The 16719-nt window shown below is 40.7% G+C and overlaps 1 protein-coding gene across 2 annotated transcripts in view; it reads left to right on the top strand.

The window, feature by feature from the left end:
- Positions 1-16719, top strand: part of cep55l (centrosomal protein 55 like) — a 49947-nt gene that overhangs the window by 21890 nt on the left and 11338 nt on the right. Inside the window, exon 1 of one of the 2 annotated variants that reach the window (XM_037081738.1) lies at positions 15846-15953. The exons of the other annotated variant lie outside the window; for it this stretch is intronic. The gene's annotated coding sequence lies outside the window, so the exon portion shown is untranslated. Of the gene's footprint in view, positions 1-15845; positions 15954-16719 lie in introns of those variants that run through there. 2 annotated transcript variants of the gene reach the window in all.

Here is a 16719-nt window from a genome sequence, read left to right as displayed (position 1 = left end):
ACACATGGCATGTGTTCCACTTTTTATTTGAAAACATTGATGAACAGCATTAATACCTCGTTTCCATTGTTCTGTTTCAAGCGGGATTTGCTCTTCCCCCGGCAAAAAGACTGTCTAATGTGTCAGTAACCTACAACTAAAGGGACCGCACTGTGTGTCCTCTATTATGATGGGATTTTCCCTCTCACAAAATATGTAAGTATGGCAAAGGCAAAGTAATCCTTCAAAAGAGGGCAGGCTGAAATGGATTTGTCAGAAAGGAGAACAGTAGCAATGAAAAGTTACTGGTCTGAAAAACACAGATGAAAAGGGTGGTTTCAGATTTCTTTCTGGAGGAGACAACCAGCTGTTCAAGGAATATTCGGCGAATGCTAGAAAATGCAATATCGACATACAGAGAAAATTTTTAAAGAATGCTTTCAAAGCCAGGTGTTTTTGTGTGCTGTTAGTTGGCTTGGCAAACTGAAAAATAAAATCATTAAAAAAAAACATTTTTATTTAATTTTTTTATCATATTTTTGGAACCAACTGAGGAGATTCATAAAAAAGTTACCCCTCTCATCTAGGATTTGAACGATTAAGCTGGATATTAGTAAATAAAGTACTGTCAACTACAGTGTATTTTGGAGAACGACTTGTCCGACTATAAACTTTGTAAATCCACACTTTCTCAGTTGCTATGGTATGAGATCACTTTTCTGAAAGTAAAGCTGAGGGGGAGGTTTGTAACCACTCAACCAACTCAACCCTGTATTGGTTGGTTCCTGTCGTGTGAAAAAAAATCTAATTGGCTGTAAAACACATACCACAGGGGATCCTATTACCGAGACTGATAACAGCAGTCATCAGAAAGTATCTCTTAGTATTTAGGAGACACAAAAAGGTCCTCTGCTGTTTAAATTCAGTCATTGAGATGTGGTCGCCTCCTCTCGTTCGCACTCTGCCTCTGGAATGAGGATTTCAATGACGCCGAGTCCATCAATCTCAACAAATACCAGATTCTCGTATCCACAACAGAATTCGCTCTTGGGAAACTCAGCGCCGTTAATCTCCCTGATGATCTTTTCCGTTCTGACAGGTCTCAGCATCGACAAATTGGAATTCAAAATTGAGTGGAAAAGTCGTGCTGATGGAAAATATGCCTTTGGTTGCAGTCAGGCGGAGGCAGACTCCACCAGAAGAAGTGTTAATGATGAAAACACCCTACCCTGCTCAGAATTTAATACTCCCTTTTTACTGGATCAGAGATCACGCTGGCACGGCGCAAAGTTACACGCGATTTAAGAACGTGTTAACCGGGAAAACTTAAAAAAAAACTCTCTTCTGCCCTTCTTGCCAAGTAACAACTCCCTAACCAGCCTGCTCACCTGTTCAGAGTTTGAAAAAGCGTTTCACTTTTTTCCTGGCAAGCGTGTCAGGCGTTTCTTATAAAAGGGGGTTCTGTGTTTGTGCCGCGGAGTATAATTAGACATTTAACCCACAGGAGACTTCCAAAGCCTCCCCAGTCATTCTCCATATAACCCGATTAGAGGAACCAAGGAAGAGGATTGCGCCGTTTGAATCGCAGAGAGATTAAAGGGTGTCGGAAAATGTACCAGAACTGTAGTGATTTAGCAGGAGATTAGATACCACTACTGCGGAGCTGTGATGGCAATTCTGTTATCACAGTCAATCAGGTACGTAATCACTGAATTCTCACCGAAATGTCTGATTCGGGAAGAGAAAACTTGAAATATCCTGCACTCAAGATGTTGATGTGTGTGCAGGGATTAATGTCTGCATTAGATAAACACTGTGACGCCAGCCATAACGCTTTTAAGCCTAGAGTTATGGTCATTGCCATCTTGATGTTTGATCATATTTGGACAAGAGGGCGGAGCAGGTGAGGATAACCAAACTTGAGCAAACTGAGAACCAAAGCCACAAACATGCTGTGGAGGTAGCGACTTGTCTATCAGAACCAGCCACGCTCTCAAGCGTACCCTGCGTCTATTTTACTCTACATGGGATCAACATTTACAAACATCGTGCTGTAGAAGAAGACTTCGAACTAGCGACCGAGAGTGTAAAATGTTTAGGAAACTGCTTAATGAAGTAATAAATCAAGTGAAAAGAAGGGTCATTCTCTCATAAGCTTTCACTTCTTTTTGCAACCAGTGGAGCCGCCCCCCTGCTGGCCATTAGCAGGAGTGCAGGTTTGAAGCACTTCAACATTGGCTTCACTTTCCAGACCCTGAAGCTCCATCCATATGTAATACAGTCGATGGTCGACATCGAGATATAAAAACAAAGCCATTTTATTTTATTTTTTTACGGAGACCTTGGGATCATTTCCAGTCTATGGTGACAAACCTGGGTGAGCTCAGGACAATTTAGGACACCAAAAAGGGTATTTCAAGCCAATTAATGATTTTCGAATTTTAATTGATTCGACTGATTATTAATTGATTTTTCGTGCCTTAACCCAACCAGACCATAAGCACAGCTTCTTCACATGAACTGAAACCAAAGAAAGGTAATGTTGCGACACACTGAAGTAACATAGCTGTGGTTTGCTAAAACATAAAATGCCAACATTCATTCTGGCTCACATTTGATCATTTTTAAAGAAATTGAGCGATCAAAACATCCCAAACATTTGTGGGTTTCTGGCATTTCAAATTGAACATGTTCTGCTTTTCTTTTCTTTTCTTTTCTTTTCTTTCTTTCGCACAATAAATGGAATTTTTTTCGGCTTTCAGAATCTAACCATACAAAGTTGGAGGTGTTACCTTGGGCGCTGAAAGCCTGTAATAGGCATTCCTCACTCTTTTCTGACTTCTCTGATATAATCGTTAGTCGCAGCCCTGGTTTTGAGGACTATAACTGAATGGAATGCACAAGAAATGAGGTACCGCTGGTCAGTTGTGCTTTAATGCACATGACATGCCAGATATATGGGAAAAAACTGTTTGGTTTGTAGTGCCAATGCCAGACCAACGCAGGGATAAAATGATCATTGTTGTCCCTGGTGATTTTTTTTGCCAAACATGGTGACTTTTAAAATCTGAATACATAAATGCCCAAAATCTGGTCTTTTCTGGTTCTTTGTGTCTCTTTTGACAATAACTGTAGACCGAAATATACCCATTATCAGTTGTATCAATAGACACACGTTGTGCTTTTCTAGACTATGTTCATTGTTTGTGCAAAGAAGTGAGGGGAAAAAAAAAAAAAAAACTCTTACTCCCAGAGACCATATTTCTCAAAGCCACCAATTTTAATGACCAAGTTTAAATTCACACCCACTCCTCTGCCTCCTAAAAATTAAATATCCAGATGGAAGAACTATAACAAGCAATGTTCAGCCCGGAACACCTGAACAGTGCACTGGAAAACAAATAATAAATAAAAAGAAACTTCAAAGAATCGTCCTTTCCTCTAAGATCCCATGCTTATTTCTTGTGCTTAAAGCTTAAAGTAACAAACCTCACATATACGTTCTTGCATAGACTGGAGGCGTAGTTGTTCTGTTTTGTCTCTTTATCTCTGCATCCGCTTTTCAAATGCACGTGTCTCGTTATCGCACACATTCGTGTTACCGATCGGGTAAGACAACTAAATGAAGTTGACAGCAGGGATCCACAGCCATAAACATTTCATCCGTGCGCAGTTCAATTTTCGTTTCAAAGTCAGTCGGCATATATCCCTTCCGTAATATTTTAAACATGCCCTGTGGATTGAGAAGACTACCTCAGCCTGAGACGATAGAAGATTGAGTAAAATATGTTTTTGTTATTCCTTTCATGTCTAATCAGCGAGGCTGCCCGTCTGCACTGATGCATTTCAGACTAGCTGCAGGACTGACAAACACGGGGCACGTTATTAATAGCTACGTGCTAGTTTGTACGAATGCAACATTAAGCAGCTACCGTCGGCGGTTCAGCCAAGTGTCATCAATAAGTGAGCAGTAAGCTGCGGCTTTACACATCCGGTCTGGTGCGTGTTTACAGAAGTCGTCCTCAGTAGACTTTATAACCCGGCTTATATTCAGGTATTTTCACCGGCCTGAAGAAAGAAAAAAAAACACCAGCTCCTATTAATGTTGTAGTCGAGGCTCTGCATCTGTACAGCTGCCCAATTAGCAATGGTAAACCAGCGAAACACACCACCTCAGTTTACACTCAAATTCAAGGATGTGAAGATTTAATCCCACCACAGATTCAGCCGGCCTGGTGAAAGATCGAGAGAGAGACGGATTTATAACTAACTACGGACTGATTTCCATAATGGCGTGTCAATCAGATATCAGCCGATTCACGCCCCTGCCCCTCGGGTTAATATCCAACTGGGTCTCATCAATCTGCGTAAAAATATCTCAGCCTTCCCTTACTTTCAAATTGCATACAGTACATACACCGGAGTCCAATCTCTTGCGTGGGCGATAGGCCAAACCCATCCATGGATGTCTGCTCGGAGCAGATCTCAATGTGAGGGGAGCTTCTTCGTCATGGAAAGAAAAGTAAGCATGGGTTCACGTTGGGTTCAAAGTTTGCTTTGTGAGTTTTAGGCAACATAACTATTTGGTTTAGGACATGAGGCTGTGTACTTGTGTTAAACATGTCTCATCTATTATTGACCTAAGTAGAAACAAGACAACATGAAACCATGATGTTTGGTTTCCCGCAGGACATCCTGGATGAAAGTCTTGTGTTGTTTGTTGGCTACCGTCGCTCTCTTTTAGCGAAGTGGACTGGCACTGTCGCGGAAGAATCAACCCGAGTCCCTCGCAAAGAATTTCCATGGCCCAGCAGCATTAAACAATTTAAACAAATCATCCACAGCCCTGTGTAGGAAACTGAGACAGAGACCTTTTTTTGTTGCCTCTAAGCTCTTCAGATCAGCTCCTTCACTTCCAGATTCCATGTGCAGTCACTCTGTTGCACAAGTGTGCCACATTGTTCTCGGTCTCGTCCATCGTGGGTGTATTACGTGCTTTCTCGTTGATTAGTTATGAGTTCTGGGGAGTTGTTTTTAAGCTAGCCATTGGGAAGACAAGTTCACACAGCCATCGTCATCACGTGTCTAATTACAGGTTTTGTATGCAAATTGAAGCAACTGGACTATCAGATATATTACTGTTGTTAGGCGGTGAATCCAATTCCTTTATTTGATGTAACCACTGAGGTAAAGTTTAATTTTGGTTTATCATCACTTCTAGGCTGAGTATTAACTGACAAAGCAGGAAGCAGAGTGTTAAATTGAATTCATAGACATACATAGACTGAACACATCTTTGGTTGTTGTATTTGTGCCTTTCGTGATAATCCTTTGTTCAGCCATTTAATTGGGTGTTTTGTGCACAATCCAGCCCAAGAGAGCATCAACATTTCAACACGCCCTGCTGCATGACAGGTGGTGGAAGCAGCGCACACTGTTGCACTGGCAAAGTGTCTCATGCCTTATCTCAGTACACGCAAACCCTAGGAGTTCAGTTTCTTCCCCTGTCACTCGGATTATGGCCACACGGATGACGAAAACATTCCCTGTGCTGTTCGGTGTGAGTCAGAGGTTTGGCAGGAGAGCGAGAGGGCTTAGAGACCTCAGCGTTTGTAGAGGGATCGGCAAAGACTCACCAGACGTCACAGTGTGATGCAGATGATGTTCATTCTTTGTACTAATGATGCTGACTGCCTAAGCTCTCTCTTGACTATGGCAAGAATCTTATAATAATCTTTCATCCTCTTAAGAGACGAAAAAAAAAAAAAAAAAACTTTGCCTCAGAGAGTTACTGAGATAGATCACCATTCATATGATGTGAGATTATCCAGCACAACTTCAAGGCAAGTTTGTTAAAAAAAAAAAAAAAAGAAGAAGAAGATGAAGGAAAAGAGAAAATGAAGGAGGCACACAGGTCCTTAGTTCACCCTTCATGCGATGTCAGTTGACTCACCGCGGACAAAGAGACGGGGAAAAAAATGTTAAATAAAATGTGGAGGTGATGTAAAAACCATGGGAGTATAATCTCTGTAGCAAAACGCTTTTCTTAAATGTTTTTATCTGTGGTCTTTTGTCATATTTCAAGGTCTTTAACTCCAATTTGTGTCAGTGAAGAGTGTGCTCGTCTCTACGAGGGCTTCAACAGCGAGAGTACATTTTCTCAGCGGTGAGGCCGAGCCAGTTGTGCCAATGTAAACTCTCCCGTTTCCTACGGCTGACAGGACTGTTGATCACAGACGCCATTCACTTTATCCTCAGCTGCTCATCAGACGCACTGCAGAAGTGTTCAGGAGCGGTCCGAACCACATCTTAATGACTTAATGACCATCTCAGTGCCATAAATCAGTGGCTCCCAATCTTTGTCTGAGATATATATATATATATATATATATATATATATATATATATATATATTATATTATATATATATATATATATATATATATATATATATATATATATATATATATATATATATATATATATATATATATATATATATATATAATATATATATATATGCATCAGCTCAGCTCAAATTATTATTATTTTTAATTGCTTAATTTCTTAAGCACTACTTTAAGCTTCATCACCATTAACCCAACATCTTTTATTACAACTGTTTGGCATTTAATTGTTTGCGCTTGCTTCAATCTGGGAGATTGTTTGTATTTTGGTACAACAGCTTAACTGATTTTACACCAAGCCTTTTATCGGATCCACAACCAATAAATTATTGACCAGCAGCTTTTATCTGCTCCCCGAATGCCTTGATTTGAATTTTACCTGGAGGTAATGTTTCTCATCATAGCCTAGCTTTTATTAAGTGAGTTCACTGCTAACCGTGATGGCTGTCTGAGGCTGAGGAGATGCTCCCACATCATCCTAAATACTTTTCCGTTGTGTGTTTTACTCTTTTTCGCTTTTACCATTGTGGATAAGAAGACTGCATTGTTCTTCCTATAAGAATATAGCTCTGGGACTGAATGTTTAGCCCATCACTTCTGATACTTTGTTTATTCCTTTCACCAGTTCATTTTTTCAACCCCTTTTTGTTCATAACTCTTAAGATATTTAAATTATCATTATCTTCTATACTTCCTTACTGTCAGTGTGTGTCGATTGTATATCACGAATGTAGTGCTGTTTGGCAGCTGATCTTAAACCTGTGCCCTCAGTGTTGCCCAGCAACAGAGTGGATTTTGAATTGCACGCCAGTGATTGAAACTGAATGTCCACATACTGATAAAGTCATACATTCACAAATGAAAAACCAAGCTGAAGCAATACGTTTCAAGGTTGTTCAAGTCGGATCTTTGTGCTGTATGGAACAAAGTAAATACAAACTGATGCCTTGTCAATGAGAAAGACACGCTTAATAACCTAAAGCAGCAACAGCATGCTTTGAAAAATGTTTGAATGCAGTGTGTTTCATGAGGGTTGAAGCAAGTCAGCTCAAGTGTGGTGTTTGCAGAAACATAAAGTTATTATCAATGAATAAAACTTACGGGGTGTTTTTCCTCATTTTCTTCTACATCAAACTGTACAGTATCTAACAAAAAAAAGCGACCAATGTTTGTACAGTAATTAAGTATCTTATTCATGTTTTATAAAATGTAATAAATTGAGGAACCTCCTTTTGACTTTGATGACTTGTGTCCAACCCAGTCACCAGTGTTTCTGCATTTATGTGCATTTATGTTCAGTTTGCAATTTTATATTGTGATTGCACTCATGGTCTGGTTAAGTTATGGCACAGAAACCACTTTGAAACTGACCCAACGTCTCATTAAAAATATCCAGTGGCTCCGTGCTTACAAACTTCAAAACATTGTCTTGAACAGTGGTCTCCGGCTTGGAGCCACCTTGCCTAGCTGTCACACCACCGCCTATCCTGTAGCCCTCCTGACATTATATACAGCGCATATATCAAAACGTGATATGATCAGATGAAATTCACAAATCTTATGTGTCTTTAGTTCGTAGAATCAAACTGTGATGGGACAGAGATGTCATTTGCCCTATTACGAGAGACTGTGCTGTCAAAATGATTTTGAAGCTGTTCACTTAAGCTAAAAAGTCACATTATGTTGCTTTAAATCACAAATGTAAAATGAGCATTGGCCAGATTTTATTGGGATGGATGTCCATCAAGGATATCTTCAACACTACTCATTTAAAATTTCAAATTTGGACTTTGGAAGAGCTGCGTCTTGTACCCAAATTAAACTTGAAGACTTCTCAGTGATTTCAGACTTGACTCGCCTCGGCTGTAACACCAGGGTGCACGTTGCACAAAAACACACACATGGGGAAACAATATAACTTACTTTGATTCATTCTGCCGCCACTGAAAGTGTAATGAACTCTTTAACAGTGTGTGCTTGGGTTCTCTTTTTCTGCAGTGGGAAGCGGAGCAGTTCATTAGGCTTATCTCTGTTAAATTTGCCCACCATGGAACAGCACTGGGAAATCAAGCCGGGAATCCGTCTGAGTTGGGCTTGGCAGGAATTGGTTGTTCATTAATTACATTTCGTAATGAGGATTTCTGTTGAACGTGATTATTACACTGGTGGGATAACATCTGTTTATGTGATGGCGAACAGAAACATGTCCAACCAGGTCCTAATGTCATCAGCTAGAACATTTAATCAGGCTTTCAGGGCCTGGAAAATAAGTTTTCTTTCTCCTTGAAACATAGTGACCCGGGGAATATCTATTAGGCTCGTTAATAGATTGCAAACTCACGGTCTGAGTCACATCTCAATCTTTCCCACTCTCCCTTTCACTTCGCTCTCCATCCTGGCTCGTTGGTGTGTACAGTGGGTCATAACATGCATGGCTGTGTGGCCGGTTTCGTGGAGGGTGAAGAGCAATAATTTCATCATCAGACTGAGGAGGTTTGGGGAATAAGACCAGCAGGTTCACAAGGGCGCACTCAAAAGACAGGGAGGTGTGGAGACAAATGTTTCCTGGAGTAAGATAAACTGGTGTCATACTAGCATTATCAGAGCGGTAAAAACAAAACAAACAAAATAATGAATAAAAGCAGGGAGATAAATGCTGTGTAGTCATTTCAGGCTGGAGAAGAAAAAAAAGGGTTGTGGGATATCTGCAGTGTGAAAAACTGTTTTGATCCTGACTGCAATATGTTCTGCTGTTATGTTGGCCAGCGTAGCCCTGTCACTAGAATACAATGATGGCACTGTATATTTCTGCAAACTGTCGTCGTGCGATTTTAACATTTCATACACATCATGTTACATTATCCGCAGATAACATACATACCAGTGGACTTTATAATTGTGGTGAGGAGCAGATAGGACGGTGGTAGTGCCACACCTGGGCGCTGTCCAAGCAGCTTATTGCAAGCCATATTCTGCTCCTTGTTAGACATTGACCTCTACTGGCCGTTGGAATTACTACTTCAGCAAAGGAGGAAGTCAGGTAAAGTGGGATAAAGCGTTACAAAGACCACAAAAGGGCTTTCAAACCTTGAGCTTGGCAAATCCAAGTAATTACGGCGATAGGAGGAATAGCAAAGTAAGTTTTAGTGTTTAAGGATGCAGAAAAAGACAATTTCAAAACTTATTCCGGCGAATGAGCTGGCGCATAAGCATTTTGGTGACGAGCCACTGAAAAGTCATTCATAGGGGGGGAAGAAGATAAAAGGGAAAGGGGTCAGTGTGAGTGTGATGGGGGAAAGTTAGACCAGGGAGCAAAAGTTGGACTGAGATAGGAGATTCACAAGGAGAGAGAAATAAATCTGCAAAGAATAATGTATGACATTAGTCACCGTTCTCTGCCACATGCATATATTGTCCTCCGAGGGCTCTTTTATAATGTTTTGTTCACTTAATATTCATTGGCGAGTTTAATTGTTTGGCATTGCATTCATAGCAGGTCTCATATTAACTAAAGCATGAAGATGTATCTAAATAATGGGATAAAGAATGCATTAATTGATGTAAATGAGCAGCAATGACCTGATTTGTCTAATTAATACAATCCTTTGTTTACAGCTGGCGTTCTGGTTTGTAGTTTTTCAGTAATAATTTCTTTTTTTTCTTTTTCGAGAACAGGCAACATTACTTTTCACACTAATTTCATGTAAAAAGAAACGTGCACCCTGGGGGCGGATGTTCTTTGACAACATAGAATCAAATGAACAGCCAATGCATCACTGTGATGTTCTATCTTTCCTGGTCCAGCATGGAAAACAAAGACATCTTAAATAAAAGACATTAAGGAAGTCTCCTTCATGTCATGCAGACAGGAAAAAAAGTCAGCAATCTATATGCAGCTTCAAAACTCAACACACTCTGTCATTTTCAGTCTGGGAAGGCAGAGTGCTGATCTTTAAGTGGGTCTCGGCGACAAAATAAACTTGGACTCAGTGGAGTCAGTGAAGTCTTTATTTCCAGAACACCGGCCCGCCCGTCTGCCGCTTCATTCTTTTATTCATCAAAGTGTGAAAAGACACAATTTTGTGTTTTTTGTTCAGGCACACCCCGGTCATGTTCTTGCTGTCAGTGTTTGTCTGGTGTGAGCACGAGCTGACATGCCACCACGAATTGTGTGTAAACATCTGGAAACGCGTATGAGTTGTAATGAAATATTGATGGAGGATGAATCTCACTTTGTTTGGTGATGTTTTTGCAAAAACACGTTTTGTTCAGTTGTTTTTTTTCCTGTTACCGAGTTGATGTTTTATGGTGTGAGTAGACTTACTTTTCTGTTACTTTACTTAATCCCTTTCAGGGTCAGAGGGAACATCGACTTATTCCAGCGTACGAGACTGGGAAAAAAGTGCCTGTCTAGACTGCTACTCAATTTTAAAGGGACAGTTCACCCCCCAGTTGAAATGAATGAAACAGCTGTGCCAAATACTGCATGCCTCTGCCCAGTTTGCCATCAAATTGTTGGAAAATAGAGACCTTTAATTGTGATATTGCTTCTGCCATTCCTGTTTTTAGGCTGCAGAGTCACCGACTGCGGGCCGTTAAGAAGGCCACAAAATGACAGCTGAGTCAATACTGTGACGTAAAGGGGTTTTACCATAATTCTTTGGTACTCCAACTCGTTACCATTCTCAGTGGATAACGCAGAAATGTAACAAGTTACTTTTTAAGAGAAGTAATCTTGTGAGCCAACACTGTTTACAGAAGACAGATGTCTCTTCAGCTGGTTTCTCCAAATCTCAGCAGGAACAGCATTAGGGGTAAGAGAATTACTATGTATGTTTGATTAGGGGGTGAACTGTCCCTTTAATACCAGTGAACAATTTAGAATCTCCAGCCCACTTGAGCTCTATGCATCTGTCTGTAAATACATCATAGGCGCACAGGAGAACATGACAATAACCTCTGTTTACCAACTGCAGTCCAATTTCATTAAAGTTTCATCTGCTGTGATCCAATCTAGGCGATTTGGTTAAAGCATTATGGCTCCGTGCGGAGCGAAAAAGTCTCTTGCGCTGATAGATTGAGTTCTTTGCCGGTGCAGTGCAGTGCTAATGTCAGCCATGACAGACGTGTGCCTCTCACAGGTCAGCAACCCGGCTCCAGGCGAAGGCAAGCGCAGCCCGTCGGCGGTGCGGGTCAGCATGAGGTCTGCTGCAAAGTGGCAGAGCTGCTTGTGCTCTGCTGATGATGCCGACATGGCTCACCAGGAGACTGATGCATGAGCCAAGCTCCACCCGGGCCCTGGTGAGAAAACCCCTGGAGGGCCAGGATGAGAGTCTGGCAGCTCTGTGAATCAACTCAGAGACATTTTTAACGCCATACTGTCCGGATGAATTACAGTCTTCCTATAGGTGTCATAACTCATTTCAATTGGCAACATGCCTCTTGTTGTGCCATTGTCTCCCTGCAGTATTTAATTAGCTGGCGGGACAAACTTGATGGGAGAGTTTTCCGGCGTTAGCATGTGCGGGGGCCTCTTCATTAGTCCGATTCTCTGTGGGGAGCCGAGTTATAGATACCTTGCTTTGATGTAGCAGAAACAAGAAGCATCATGGGGATAACCCTTCGCCACGGCAGGCCATTACTGGCTCAGCCACAAGGAGGTGTCATACTGTTCCATGCTGTTCCTCAACTGGGAGCCAACCCGGTTGACTAGAATTGAATAATATGAATGTACGGTGGTCCTAAGGGTCAAAACACACCAGTATTTTAGCAAACACAGCAACATTTTGGAAAGTGGGTTGAAAAACCCCTTAATATATCATGTAGACGCCCTATTTTCTGGTGTTATGTTTTGTGAAATGTTGTGTTTTCCAAAAGAGCACGTTTTCTGAGATGTGGTTGTGTTTTCCATAAGGGCGATTTTGTGGAATGGTGTTATGTTTTCTGAAATATTGTTGTGTTTTTGACTCCTGGGGTAGCAATATGAATGTACTCATTTTAGATTAATTCATTTATTCACTCAATCATTTTCCAGATAGAAAGCAAGTGGTGTCAAACCTCTGAAAATAAAAGCGATGTCTTTGACCTTTGTGAATCAACACAATAGCTGGGGGAAGTTTTACCTCTGCAATCATGGAACCTACTGACAGATCCAACAGCCATAAAATGAGATTGGGCACAAAGCAGCTTCACATATTTTATGAATATACACTCTGTTGCTTGTGCATTTTGGCATTTAATTAAACACATTTAACGAAAGGGATATTTTTTTTCCCAACAAATTTATGACACTCCCATGCGTAGTCCCCAGCTTCTTGCAGTTGGGCCTATTTATTCAGCTAAATGTAAAATTGGTGTGCACAAATCAAATTTCCAATGTATTACAGCAACCTGAAGCAGACTTTCACTTTTTCAACGAATTACAACGCTGAATAAAATGACATTTGGGATTTTTCAGTACTCACAGTTCAACAGTTGTCTAGCACTATTTACACCAAGGCTGATGACAGGAACACTGTATGTACCGAGCAGTAATCACCTGAGGCATGTCAAATACGCTCTGCTTCTTTGCCGGTTTAACAGAATGAGAAGAGATCGTTCCTCTGCTGACGTTTTTGAGGCAAGGTCGGAAGAACTTAAAATAAGGTTTCCAACAAGGGGGTTACTTTGCTACAGTGGCTTGTGTTTACATGAAAGCCTGAGAGAGAGAGTCTGGAGAAGAAAATGCAGCCAGTGAGCAAGTCAAATAAAAATCATTTGTGCGTATTTACTTTTCACCTTCGCCTGATCAAATCAAATCCATATTATTGACTCGCTAGCACATTTTGCCCTCCGACGAGAGCGAGGACGATATTTTCCAAACCCAACCCTCTGTCTTTACGCACGGACAAAAACCTTAAAGGGCTTTTTAGATTTATGCGATTTGAACAGATTCTCCAAATCCCATAAAAGCCCAGCGCAATCATATTTTCAACATAAAGGATTTGAAGTATTGCACTCAGAACTGGCATTTGGTTGGAAATGCATTACTTTTGCCACAAATGCACAGGCATCACCCGGGGTTCGGGCAGACCATACTCTCTTATGGACTACACAAATGGCAGCCTACGGCATCAGAAGGTGTGAAGACTGGAACGTTGTCCCCCTCCTCTAATCTGCTGACTAACATTTGTGCTGTGCAAGGAGCAAATCACCGCCTAGCATCCTGACACTTTGTGAGAAGCTGTACTGTAGTTAACCATTGTTGGCTTCGTCAAAGTGTATTGTTGCTTAATGCGAAGGAAGCAAGACGTGATTTAATGTGTTGGATCGTCTGAGGCTGATTACTGACTGCCTCTTGGGACCTGACATTAGGTAGCACAAACTGAAAGCATGGCAATGTGTAGTCATTGCGTGCATGTTTTATTACAATCTGATGTGTGCTCAATATTCACTCATTCAGGCCTATTTCTCTATGAGAAGAAAATAGACCTCGGATAGGTCCATACTATGCCTCTCGTCCATCAGTGTATGCAGGGCTCCAGACTCATTTTTTCACACTGGTTGCACTGGTGTGCCTAACATTAACTTTTAGATGCACAAGCGCATAATTTAGGTGCACCCAGTAATGCACTTTAATTTAATTTCTTAACACATTATGTAAATGATTGTTAAAAGTGCAGATAAAATATTTCATTCATTTAAATCATATCACAAACAGCAAGATATTGCAACAACCTCAACTGGTAAAACACATAATAATGATGAAGTCAGAAACTCCTAATGTTTAAACTAAAATTTCTAAAAGTAAAATAAATAAATCAGCCTCAAATATTATTGGGGTATTGTGAAAACCATACCTTGATGACAAAGTTAACAATTTAATCTACAGAAAATATGATTATAGGCTAAAATCTCTTCAAAGGCAATTGTTGTGATATCGTCTTGTATTTTGTATATCATTACATCGTGAAAGGACTGTTCTTTCCTTTTCCTGAAATGTGTGTTTCTGGAATAGAAACACACATTTTCAAGGCAGAGTATACGTTAGCGAAGGTAAGGTGACAAAACGGAAAGTTTTGGGGATGCATTTGGGATTTTACTCTCCCCGACACTCAGACTTTTGATTTTCATTAGCGTGAGCAAGAGGTGTAAGGAATTAAACAAAGACAGCTGAGGGGTAATATTGATTCATTTATTGAGTTTTCTTGGCTTCCACTCTGCTCTTACATTAAATGCACTGAAGTCCACTTTATTCTATTAACTATCTGCTGCAAAGTACACAGCATACAGCATGTCATTTCTATGCTGTAGAGAAAACGCTCAATACGTCAAGGCCCTGTCCTGAAGCGATTCTGCATTTTTCAGATTGGCTAAGGAAGGGAATGGTCATTGGTTTTTCAGGTGTGAGAAATAATCAAACTCCCATGCCTAAACTCCAATTCTTTCATGTTCAGCATTATTTAAAAGTGAGCTCGGTGTAGCGTATGCAAAGTATTTACATCCTCAGATTCATCATAATTAGCCCGCGTTATCATTCTTTGCGATGAGAAAGAGCACACCTCCGTCTCGATGCTCTTACACCTACTGAGCATCTTCACCTCTGCGTATTGAGATGTAACACACCTGGGAGAAGATCTGTGATCTATGGTGGCCGTTGCACAAATAGAGCCGGCGTCGAAAAACACATTGCTACAGCCGCAGGGAATGTTAGTGCTCAGAGCTTTGTGTACACTTTCACATTCCCTGCCACTACTCAAACAGAGCAGAGCTTACAGATGGTAAGTCCAACTGCTCGATGCACGTATCCTGAATATGCATATCGGTTTCAGACATTAATATTGCAAAAGGTTCCAAGGTAGCCAACTCTCTCTGGTAGTCCTTGCAGTATTACCCCAGCTGAAATCTCGAATGATGTACCTTGACAATAGGTTGCAGTGCTGTTATCAAATACAACACAGGAAATGGGGACAGAGGTTGTTGTTCACTGTACAGATTGTAAATCCCATTGGGGCAATGTGATTGTGATTTTAGGCGATATAAATAGAATTGATTTAAACTGATTTGAATACACTTGCACTGAATTAACCTAAGCTGGTCGTGCAACATGATGATGTGTGTGATAGCGTTGCATTTGAAAGACAGTCAACCACAGACACATGTCAAACCAGTATGGATGGGCAATCCAGCGCTCCTTCGTCTGTTCGCTTCATCCAACGCAACGGGCAGTCCGGCGCAACAGCACAATCAGTTGCTGAGGGCCGGGAAAAGCTGGAAAAAATCAACCCTCTTGCAAATAAAAGCTATAGTAAGTAAAAGGAGATAATATATAATGGTGGTGCTTTCCATGACCTCAGCAGAGAGCTTTGAAAATTGGTACATTTTCTCCGGCACCGCAGCGCACCGCCTGTGTGTCATGTCTCCAGACGCCCCGGGTGACGTAAACGTGCGCACCCCGCTACTACGTTACGGACATGACGTCAGCGCGCTGCAATTCAAACTTCAGGAAACGAAAGCGTTGGCTTAGAAAAACAGTCTTGTTGTCACAAACAGACAAGTTCAAACGGATATCTGCAGTTCGCCTTATCTGTAAGTGTCAAATATGTCGTTTTTATCTGCTAGTCATCTTTGTTTTCATGGTATGTTGTTGTCGAAATGGACATACGTCAATTAAGACGACGTAAAGTTTATTTATTTATTTATTTATTTATTTATTTATTAAAGCTATCAACTAATTCAGCGTTGGCTAAAGACAGGTGCAAGAGTGTATGTGACGTTCAATGACTCAGTTATACTTCTAGCATCTGTTAGATATATAATTATTAAAGCTTTAAAGTTAGCTTTAAATAGCCTCGACAAATAAACATATATGACGGTAAAATGCGCGAAGAACTAATTGTGAAAGCTAAACGTTGTTTATTTAAAGCTACTAACTAACTTAACGTTGGTTAAAGACAGGAGTATGGGTTTGTGTGACGTTCAATAAACTGTCAGTTCTGTTGCTAATTGCTTTGATTTAGCATTAAATAGTGTCGGAAGAGTAGGATATGTGAGGGTGAATTGTGCAAATAGTCCCATGTAAAAGCAAAAGTTACTTAACGGTGACTGGAAGGATTGAAATTGGCATGTAGGGACAAATATGTGTATTGTTTCCATTACTTTAACGCTACACCAATGACCTGTAAAGCCTGCTGCATTATGTTTATATTCATGTTGATTTCAACAGCATGTCTGTATGCCAGGATCTTTTTATTTCCTTTGAGATTATCCATAAGTGTGTTGAACCCCCCCCCCCCCCCCCCCGTTTGCTCATGTATTATCCAAATGAAACTAAATGGTTAACTTTACATAGAAT

Source organism: Acanthopagrus latus, chromosome 20 (assembly GCF_904848185.1).
Source record: "Acanthopagrus latus isolate v.2019 chromosome 20, fAcaLat1.1, whole genome shotgun sequence".
NCBI lineage: Eukaryota > Metazoa > Chordata > Actinopteri > Spariformes > Sparidae > Acanthopagrus > Acanthopagrus latus.
Note: the sequence above shows the minus strand (reverse complement) of the source record. Positions and strands in the feature narration are given on the sequence as shown.